Here is a 9,334-nt window from a genome sequence, read left to right on the forward strand (position 1 = left end):
GTGGTTTGTTGCATATGCTTTTGTTAAACTGCATTTGCAGAAGCTTCTTAGCTGACTGCTGGAAAGGCTGAAAAAGGCAGCCACAGCAATGCACAGAGCACACTGCAGGAGTTTTCCCTCCCTTTAGAAACAAAAAGGCCGTGCTGTTTTCTGAAGAAACTGCTTAAGAGGGTAGCTGACAGCAGCAATTATTTCCCTGTGCCTTCCCATTCCAAATCAGACTGGGTGATGAAACCCGCTGCTGTGTTTGTACAACATGCTTAACCAGGTCTGTTAAAGCTTTAAATAACTGCATTTGCACATCATGTAAAAGCTGGCAAATTTTATCACTGGTTAGGCTTCCTTGTGGCTTAACATGTGTAAATCCAGCCACTTTGGGTAGTTTATATATTGTCCCAACGTATAAAACGAATTCACCAATTTAAGTGAGTTTCATAAATGCAGCCAGAGTTCCTTGGTCATGTCACCCAGTAGGTTGAAAACAGGAGGCTTTTCCTGATTTTTCATCCCTTTGTGTATTTCTTGAGACTTCTTATTTGCACATGCCATTGGGGGGGGGTCTCTTTCGCCAGGGGCAATGAATAAAAATTAAAAGCAGCACCAGTTCGTTTACTATACACACCAGAGATTATCCATTTTGTTATCTGCCAGGTTTCTTCCAATCTCAAGAGAGACTGTCCTGGCATTCTGCTTCAGGTTGAAGGGTTTCTCATGTGTTTGACCTCCTCTGATTGCAGTGATGGTGGCAGAGGAGAGTCACAGGGTTAGCACATTATCCAGAAATGCTTCATGGATAGATGGATATGAATACAGATGGACTATTAATGCGGCATTTCTGGTTGAGAAGTAAGAAGCAGAGACTTAAAGGTTTTTCTTACCCCCAGCTTTTCTTTTCTTTTCTTACCCCCAGCTTCTGTTAGGAAGAAAATGATTACTCTGGAGGGAGGAAGTGTCGTAATCTTATGACAAAAAGGAGGGTGAAACTGCAGCCTTATCTGGCTAATCTGCCTTTTTTGCATCCTTTCGGGCAGTAGGTTGGGCTGCAATTTGATTGGCAGTGTGAGAGGTAGCGTGGAAAGTGTTCTCTTCCATTAGAAACCACATACTGTCTCAAAGTAATATTGTAATTTTCAAGCACTTTTCATTAGCGTACAGCACTTAGATTTATATACCGCTTCATAGTGCTTTACAGCCTTCTCTAAGTGGTTTACAGATTGAGCAGATTAGAGGAATATATGCAGGAATTAAGGAAAAGGGGGAGAGATATAGGCTTTTTATAACACTCAGTCATAATTTAGAAAGCAGAATCACACCTTAAAAATAAATGCAGGCAGTCCATAACCAATAAATGAAAGTCCTCTTGTAGCACAATAAAACTCTGGAACTCACTGCAATCAGATCTGGTATTGGCTGCTAATATATATTATATATCCCGTTCAAGGGGAACTGGACACATTCCCGGAGGATTGGGCTACTAATCCGAAAGCCATACACTCACAGGCAGCACATTTTTAAAACATCCTTTCTGAAACTGACGGCTGGGGAATTCTGGGAGTTGAAGTCCACACATCTAAAAGATGACACGTTTGAGAAGCACTGCGCTAAAAGGCAGCCTTGGAGAGCGGAGGGAAAAAGAGCGGTCTGAGGGGCAGCGTTGGATATGAGCCCCTTCTTGGCTTTTGGCCCTGAGGCTCTTTTGGCCCCATAGTGCCAATTTCCCCTCCCTCGCCTTCGTCGGCGCCCCACCCCACCTGCGCAAGCGGGTTCCCCCCACTCGCCCCCTCACTTTTCCCCGCTGCTGCGGCGAAACAGGGGGCTCCCACACCTTGGCTCGGCCCCGAAGCCACTTCCGCCGTGTGACGCTCCGGCCCGTCGCCCCCGCCGCTGGAACTCCCACCAGCCCTTAAATAAAAGCTTCCCTGGCGCGAGGTGCTGCACCTGAGACAGCTATATAAATATTGACGGGCTGAGAATAGCTCCCGCCTGAGCTGTTTTTAGCGCCGCCTGAACTGCTCCCCAGGCTTAACCACAGGATGCATCCCGAGCCGAGGGGCTGACACGTGCTCGCCCTGCGCCTGGCGCTCGGAAGGCGGAGGAGCGCCTGCTCCTCTCCCATTGCCACGTCGGCCGGGCGAATGGCCCTGGGTCCAGGCGAGCGCTTCAGGGCAGCCTCCCGCCCCCGCAGGCGGCAGCGGGGCAGGAAGGACCACGGGCCTGTCGGGGACTGCGCAGAAGAACGGAGAGAGGCTAGAAACCGTTGCCGGAGGAAAGGAAGAGCAGCTTCGCCCCTGTCGGCGTCTCCCGCCTGCCTGGAAGGGCAAATCCCAGCTTTAAGCTCTGGCTCGACGTTTCCGATCGGAGGGCCGTCCAGGGGCAGGACTTTCTCCCCTTAAAAGCCTGACAGATGTCGCTATGTGTGGCATAATTGAGCCAGTGAAAAAAATCTCATTAAGCAGGAGGATCGCTTGATCCTCCCCATAGCGCCTGAGTTTGTGTGGAGCAGTGGTGGGATTCAAATAATTTAACAATCGGTTCCCTGCCTTAATGGATTTCTTCCAACAACCAGTTCACCAAACTGCTTAGAAAGTTAACAACCGGTTCTCCCGAAGTGGTGCGAACTGGCTGAATCCCACCACTGGTTTGGAGGTTCTAGTTGGGGAACGCAGCCGAATCAAGCCTGGCGATCAATGGGGTGCAGGGTCGCCCATTTGACAAAAAGCGACTTGGGGAGGAAAGAGGCTCGTTTTATACCTTGCCTGAAAAAATTAAGTGGACCAATTCAGTGGGGTGGCAGAACTCCATAGTTACTTGGGCCCCCAAGATATTTCCTTTGCATGGGCATTGGTGCAGGCATGTCTGCTCTTGATGGATGGGATCAGAGCAGCAAACCTGGCTTGTTTTGGAGGGTAGGAAGGAAGCAAGATTTATTTTTCTTCCTATTGCTTTGATATTCCTCTTGACCAAATTAGAGACATTTTCCCCATTCTGTCTTACCTGTTAATGCTTGATTAATGCTAGTTCACTTCTTCTAAGAAATGAGAGAGAAGGTTGATAGGGATTGATTATTTATGTGATTAATACCTTTATCCTTAGGATACTTCAAGACAGTTAACAATAAAAAGTAAAACAAAGGAAAAGTGTTAAAAACCATTATTCAGGGTATCTTAGAGGGAAGGGACCTGGTTGAAATGGAGAGGCTTGATTATGGAAGATTTGAAGACCTTTCTTGAAAGCAGACGTGGGAAGGATCTCAACATAACTCCCAGGGAAGGCTTGAGCATAGCAATGTGAGGCACGATGAGTTTGCAAGTGGCTCCCTCATATTCTCAACCTGAGAGAAAGCAGCAGCTTTTTTTGGGAAAGATGAGGGATTCAGTTCTGATACTGAAACCAAGTTGCTGATCTGAACCATATACTTGAAACCACCCTTTTATTTATGATACTTGGTGCAGGCCTACTCTTGGTGACCATTTAGTCATAGCCAATATTGTTTTTGGGACATGGCTAAGACGCTGAGCTTGTCAATCGGAAAGGTCGGCGGTTCGAGTCCCTAGTGCCACAGTAACAGGGTGAGCTCCCCTTACTTGTCCCAGCGTCTGCCAACCTAGCAGTTCGAAAGCATGTAAAAATGCAAGTAGAAAAATAGGGACCACCTTTGGTGGGAAGGTAACAGCGTTCCGTGGTGTTAGTCATGCCGGCCACATAATCATGCAGACGTCTTCAGACAGCACTGGCTCTTCGGCTTAGAAACGGAGATGAGCACCGCCCCCTAGAGTCGGGAACGACTAGCACGTATGTGCGAGGGGAACCTTTACCTTTACCTTTAATATTGTTTTAGAGCACATGACTAAAATGTACAGTATGTTGATACCAGCTCTTAATGTCAAGTCCAAACAAGTCATGATGTGAGTAAATTGATATTTAACCACCACCCCCATCTCTTTCCTGAAAAGAAGCTGTGGGTGAAAGAAGTGATTTGGGGATAGACTACAGATGAATTCCCACTCTCTTGCCACAACTCCCATGCAGGCCTTATCCCTGGGCTCTTGGCTCTAAGAAGGAAGAAAAGTAGAGCATGGTGAAAGTATTACAGTAATGGATGTTCCCCCAAACAAATAGCATGCGGGAGAGGAATTTGGAATAAGGCATCCACATGGGAAAAAAGATTAACCTCAGCCCCCTCCCCAGTTTCCTGCTGCTGCACCATAATTCTTATTTCTAATCGCCTCCTCCCCCCAACCAAATATGTTTAGTTAAAGAACAAGGTGCTGTGAGATATGCATGGATCTCCAAGACATGAAAAAGAACCTTCCACTTTTTCAGAAAAGGACGTCCCTTTAAGTTCAGCGAATACACCTGAACCGAGAAATTATTTCTGTCCCTACTTGTACTTGGTAGTCATTCCTTGACAACAATCATTCTCACTCATCCCTACCACGTTGCCTTCATCTTGTTTCCCAGTCCACCAGTGAGGCAGGCTTACGTCCAGCTTCCTCCTCAAGACGTGTTCTTTCTGTTACAATTCTCCAGTTGCAACATGGAAGCAAAGGAAGGTGAATAGTAGAATAAGTGATCAGAAATAGCTTATTATCCAGATTGATGCAGGTGCATCCCTCTTCTGCTGGTTCATGGTCAGAGTCTTCTGCCAATCACTCCCTGGACACAAAACATGAAGCCTACTTGATATGTTGCTGCTGCCCAAATAATATAACATGAAATAGTGTAACAGACTGAAATAGGAAGAGTGAAATGCTGCCCTCCCTCTTTCCCCCTTCTGCATTCACTTCCAGAACACAAAGGAACCGTTACTATGTAAAAAAAGGAGAGAAGGGGGAGATAAATTTCAAATGAATGTGATATTCCCTTACAACCTCTGCCAGCAACTTGACTCCATTTGTGATACTTGGTTTGTTTTTTCGATTTTATGATGACAGAATGGAGCTTAGGAGGGAGCAGCAGATGATGCCGTCTGGAGATCCTGGCAAAATCCTGGTGCTGGACCCAGCCAATTTCTGCTGCAGGGCCCTGGGTGGCAGATGTTTTTCCTGTGTGATGGCATATTGAAAAGGAGAATGGCAAAGCTGGAGGAGTCGGCCATCACTATTGCCTGCATAGCATATACATAATCAGGACAGCATTATTTGGAATACATTAGAGGCAGGATAGGGATCAGCAATGGAGTATAATTTTATGCTGGATTTATGCTAGAAACTCAAGGATGGATGGAAAGCAATTTAACTCAGCAGTGGGCAAAATTCCTCTCACTCATTCTAAGAGGAGAAAAAAAATGCTATATAAACATGTCTTCTTGTAACATTGAATATAATACATTTTGGCATTTTTTTTCTATCTCTGAAATTAATTGTAAGCACAAGTAAACTAAAGTATTTATAATTTTAGATTTTTTTAATATTCCCAAATAAACATCTTCCTTTATTTATATTATTCCCCTTGTTTATTCAAAAAAATCTAACTTTTTGGACATACCATCAGGAAAAATATGGCCAAGAGTTGAAAGACTATGGATCAAATCTAAAATTACTGTCAAAGCTCTCAATGTAATATTGGACCAGTTAGTTTCACTTAGAGTAACTTGTCTCATAATTTTTGGGGGACAGGAGAGAACTGAGCTTTGAATTCCTTGAATTACAAAGCAATGGATACTGTTTGCATTCCTCGATTTTTTTCCAAATTTAACTATAACTAAGTTACTAACTTAATTGCGCTAACTCAGCACAGGAATTCTGGGGACTGCAATCCCATTTGAAAGCTGCCAATTTGGATAAGGTTGTGTTAAACAAATTTTATTTAGATAAATAAGTGATGAAGTGAAAGCAGTTACAGTACATTAAAGTGTCATTTTGAACTTGATTAATCTACTCTATTTTTTCCATGCTTCAAATCACACCTAGAGGTTGGGCCTTTGATTATAAGAAATGTGCTGGCTCAGTTCGATCAGGAGAGGGAACCATAATATTTACAAATCTCCATGCGCTGGTTTGCCCTGGCAAATCTCTCCAGAGTTGACATTGTGTCCTGAAAACAAGCTGCCCTTCCAGGGTTCTTGGGAAGGTAACAGCTCTTCTCATGATTCAGTCTGCCCCATTGATCATAATTTGCCTGCTCTGGGTCATAGTAATACATTTGGAAAAATCTGGTACTTTGGCAATTGCTAAGTCCCCTGACATCATTTATTCATAAGCCATGTGCTGGGGAGAGAAGCAGAGAGAGCTCTGTGTGGCTGGGCTCTGACTTGACAAGAGAAGCCCCCGAGACTTCACCAGGAAAAAAGTCAAGAAGTTCCCTGGCATCATCCTATAAGGCATCTTCGCTCAGCTGGGCCCTGCAGATTGGTGGGGCTAACTCCATTTATGGGAACTCAAGTTGGAAGGCACAGTTTGGGACTGGTAAAAAATTATTCATCCCAGATGGGTCTTTCCCTGAAAAGAGAGAGAAAGGGACTTGCCAAAATGATGAGCTCAGGGCTATTTTGAGGCTTCCCTCTCTCCGTCCGGCTCTTCATGTCAGCAACCTACTCTTTAATTTCTAAGCAAACAGGCAGTTGCCACTAGCACATTTTTGCCTGGGATGCGGGCTACAGCCAAGGCAACAAGCTTCCTGTTTACTGCTCGTTGCTCCACTGGGCAGTGGGGAGGGAGCAGCTACTGCCAGGATGAGGCCACAGAATATGAGCCAGTAGCAGGTGTCCAGGAGGTGCTGCGAATGTGTTGCTACTTGGAGGAGTCAGCAGTCCAACAAATCACAGCAAAGGTGGAACTGGATTACAGGGAGCTGTGGGACGAACTCAAGGTCAAGGAATGTGGAGCAAGACTGACTCATCTGGCAGGTTGCAGGTTGAGGGCGGTGTAGTGGCTACAGCCTGATCATTTGCCTGATCCTAAAAAGAGAGAAACCTGCAGAGAATAGGCAGCAATGCCATTAAAGCAAAATGTCAGACCTGAAATTTAGGGCTTCACTTAGCAGGATAACCAGAAAATCCCTCAATGCAAAAAGAACTTAAATGTATCCATGTTTACAGGACACATTTACCCATGGTTAACATTAACTGAGAATAGCTCTCTGAGAATCTGAGAAGAGACTTGAATATGCCTACAAAATTATTATAGAAACTGAACCTGGAATATTCTGCATCCAAAGTTTACATTTTGCCACTGAACCACACATATTCTTAGCACGTTAAAAATATTTGTTGCACCCAATAATACTACCACCTCCAAGAAACTGAAAATTGGGGGAAATTAACCATATTTTCCAGAGACATATTTGCTGTGGGTGGGATAGATATTTTTTAATATACCAATTAAGGAGAATTCTACTCATCATAGGCAAATCAGTTTATGTTAGCAAAGCATTAAAAAGCTCTGCTTAACGCTAGGATGCATTTGTGACATTTCAGTAACATCATGGAAATATCCAATTATTGCCCATGATACTAACTCAAACACAACCAAAATATCCTGATGGTTGCTTATGACTTTATCTCAGTAAGCCTGCCAAAAAATTGTTGGGTTGCTTATTTTGCTTGGACATCTATTTCAGAGCCCTTTCCTGGTGGTACTATTGGAAAGGATGGCACCAACAGTACATGCGCTAAAGGGATGGTAGGCAATCTAGGAGCCTCCAGATGTTTTGGACTATAACTCAAGTAATTCCTTGAACTGGCCTTTCTGGATAAGGCTGAATGAACATGGGGGCTAAAATATTTGAAGGATAGCATGATGGCCTCTTCTTATCCTAAACAGGTTCTATTTAAGGCAATACAGGCTCTGATTGGATTGGAGATGACAGAGCTGTCTACATTTTTCTTTCTTCAAGTTTTTCTCAATGCATTTAAAAAGAAACAAGCTTCATCTTGATACAGAACAGATGCCATGGATCATCTTTGATGGTTTTGGTTGAGAAATGCAAACCATGGTTCAAATGATAGCCACTCCTTTCAGCGGAATAATAATTCTTTTCAAGATTGATTGTAGTACAGATTGTGATTAATTTTTATTGTTGTTGAAGATGAGTTGTTCATACCGAACAACAGCATAAAGAAGAAAGTTGCTAGCAAGAACTAAACAAAGAATAGCAGTGTTCTCAGATCCTTTATTTAGTGGCTCTTAACTGTCTAGTGACCAATCTCCAATTTCCGAAGAAGTACAGCTATCATTGCTATGCTACAGAGTGTGCACATTCCATGTTCAGGATCAAACAAAAACAAATCCATAAGAGTTCACACCTATTTCAAATATATCTATTGTGTGTTAGTTGTGTGACTTCCTCAGTTATGGGGCAAGATATAATTTGAAAAGAAAAATCAATGACAGATGACAACTTTCTTTGTTAAGGAGAATAAGTATTTACATGAATTCGATGACACTGAATTTATCCAGTAAGTAATAATGTAACAAACAGGCTGAACATTGCACAACATTGTAAGTCACCAGAAAAGCAGGTGGTGGTGATGGTGATGGTGGGAATGGACCACTACAGGTTACTACTACAAACTAAGGACTATATCCATTGAAAAGACCATAGAGCAGTGTTTCTCAACCTTGGCCGCTGGACGATGTGTGGACTTCAACTCCCAGAATTCCCCAGCCAGCTGGGGAATTCTGGGAGTTGAAGTCCACACATCGTCCAGCGGCCAAGGTTGAGAAACACTGTCATAGAGGAACAAGACACTCCCACAGGTTTTTGAAAACAACTTTCATCCTCCATTATTGAGTTGCAGTTGGAGATGGAAGTGGAGCTGTTTCAGACCATAATGCAAAGCGCTGGACACTCTTTGGGTGCAAGAGCGTCGCTGAAAAGAAGCACTTCACCGGATCCACCGAATCAGAGCCGTAAGGATCCAGATGACCCCTAGGTGGCAGCAAAGAGGTACAGAAACCACTAGGGTAGTGCTTCATGTCCTCTGGGGGTTATCTAGATTTCCGCAGTTCAGATCTGGTGGCTGCGTCTTGGAAGGCCGCCTCTTCATCTTCTAAACCTTGCCAGAGCCTTTCACCATCCATTTTGTATTTCTGATGGGCCTGATCAGCCCATGAGGTCCCCGATTTGAGGGCCACCCATCGGGGAACCTGCATCCTGCAAATCTTCCATCCTTGAAATGTGAACCGTCCCTCCTACCCAACGTTGCTCCTACCCCTTCCTCTTGCAAAATGCCTCTTTGCCCTTCCTGCTGCTAACGTTTTTAAGTACTGCAGAAACCCAACAGGTGAAGCCTGCTGAACCCCCTCCCCCGGTAAAGAGCGATAGGATCGCGTTATTGTTGCGGTTCTGCGGCTCCTTTGGGGAGGGATGGGGGGGGGAGAGAAGCCTGCCC

This window comes from Pantherophis guttatus, chromosome 6 (genome assembly GCF_059756535.1).
Source record: "Pantherophis guttatus breed Tessera chromosome 6, ASM5975653v1, whole genome shotgun sequence".
In the NCBI taxonomy this organism is placed as follows: Eukaryota; Metazoa; Chordata; class Lepidosauria; order Squamata; family Colubridae; genus Pantherophis; species Pantherophis guttatus.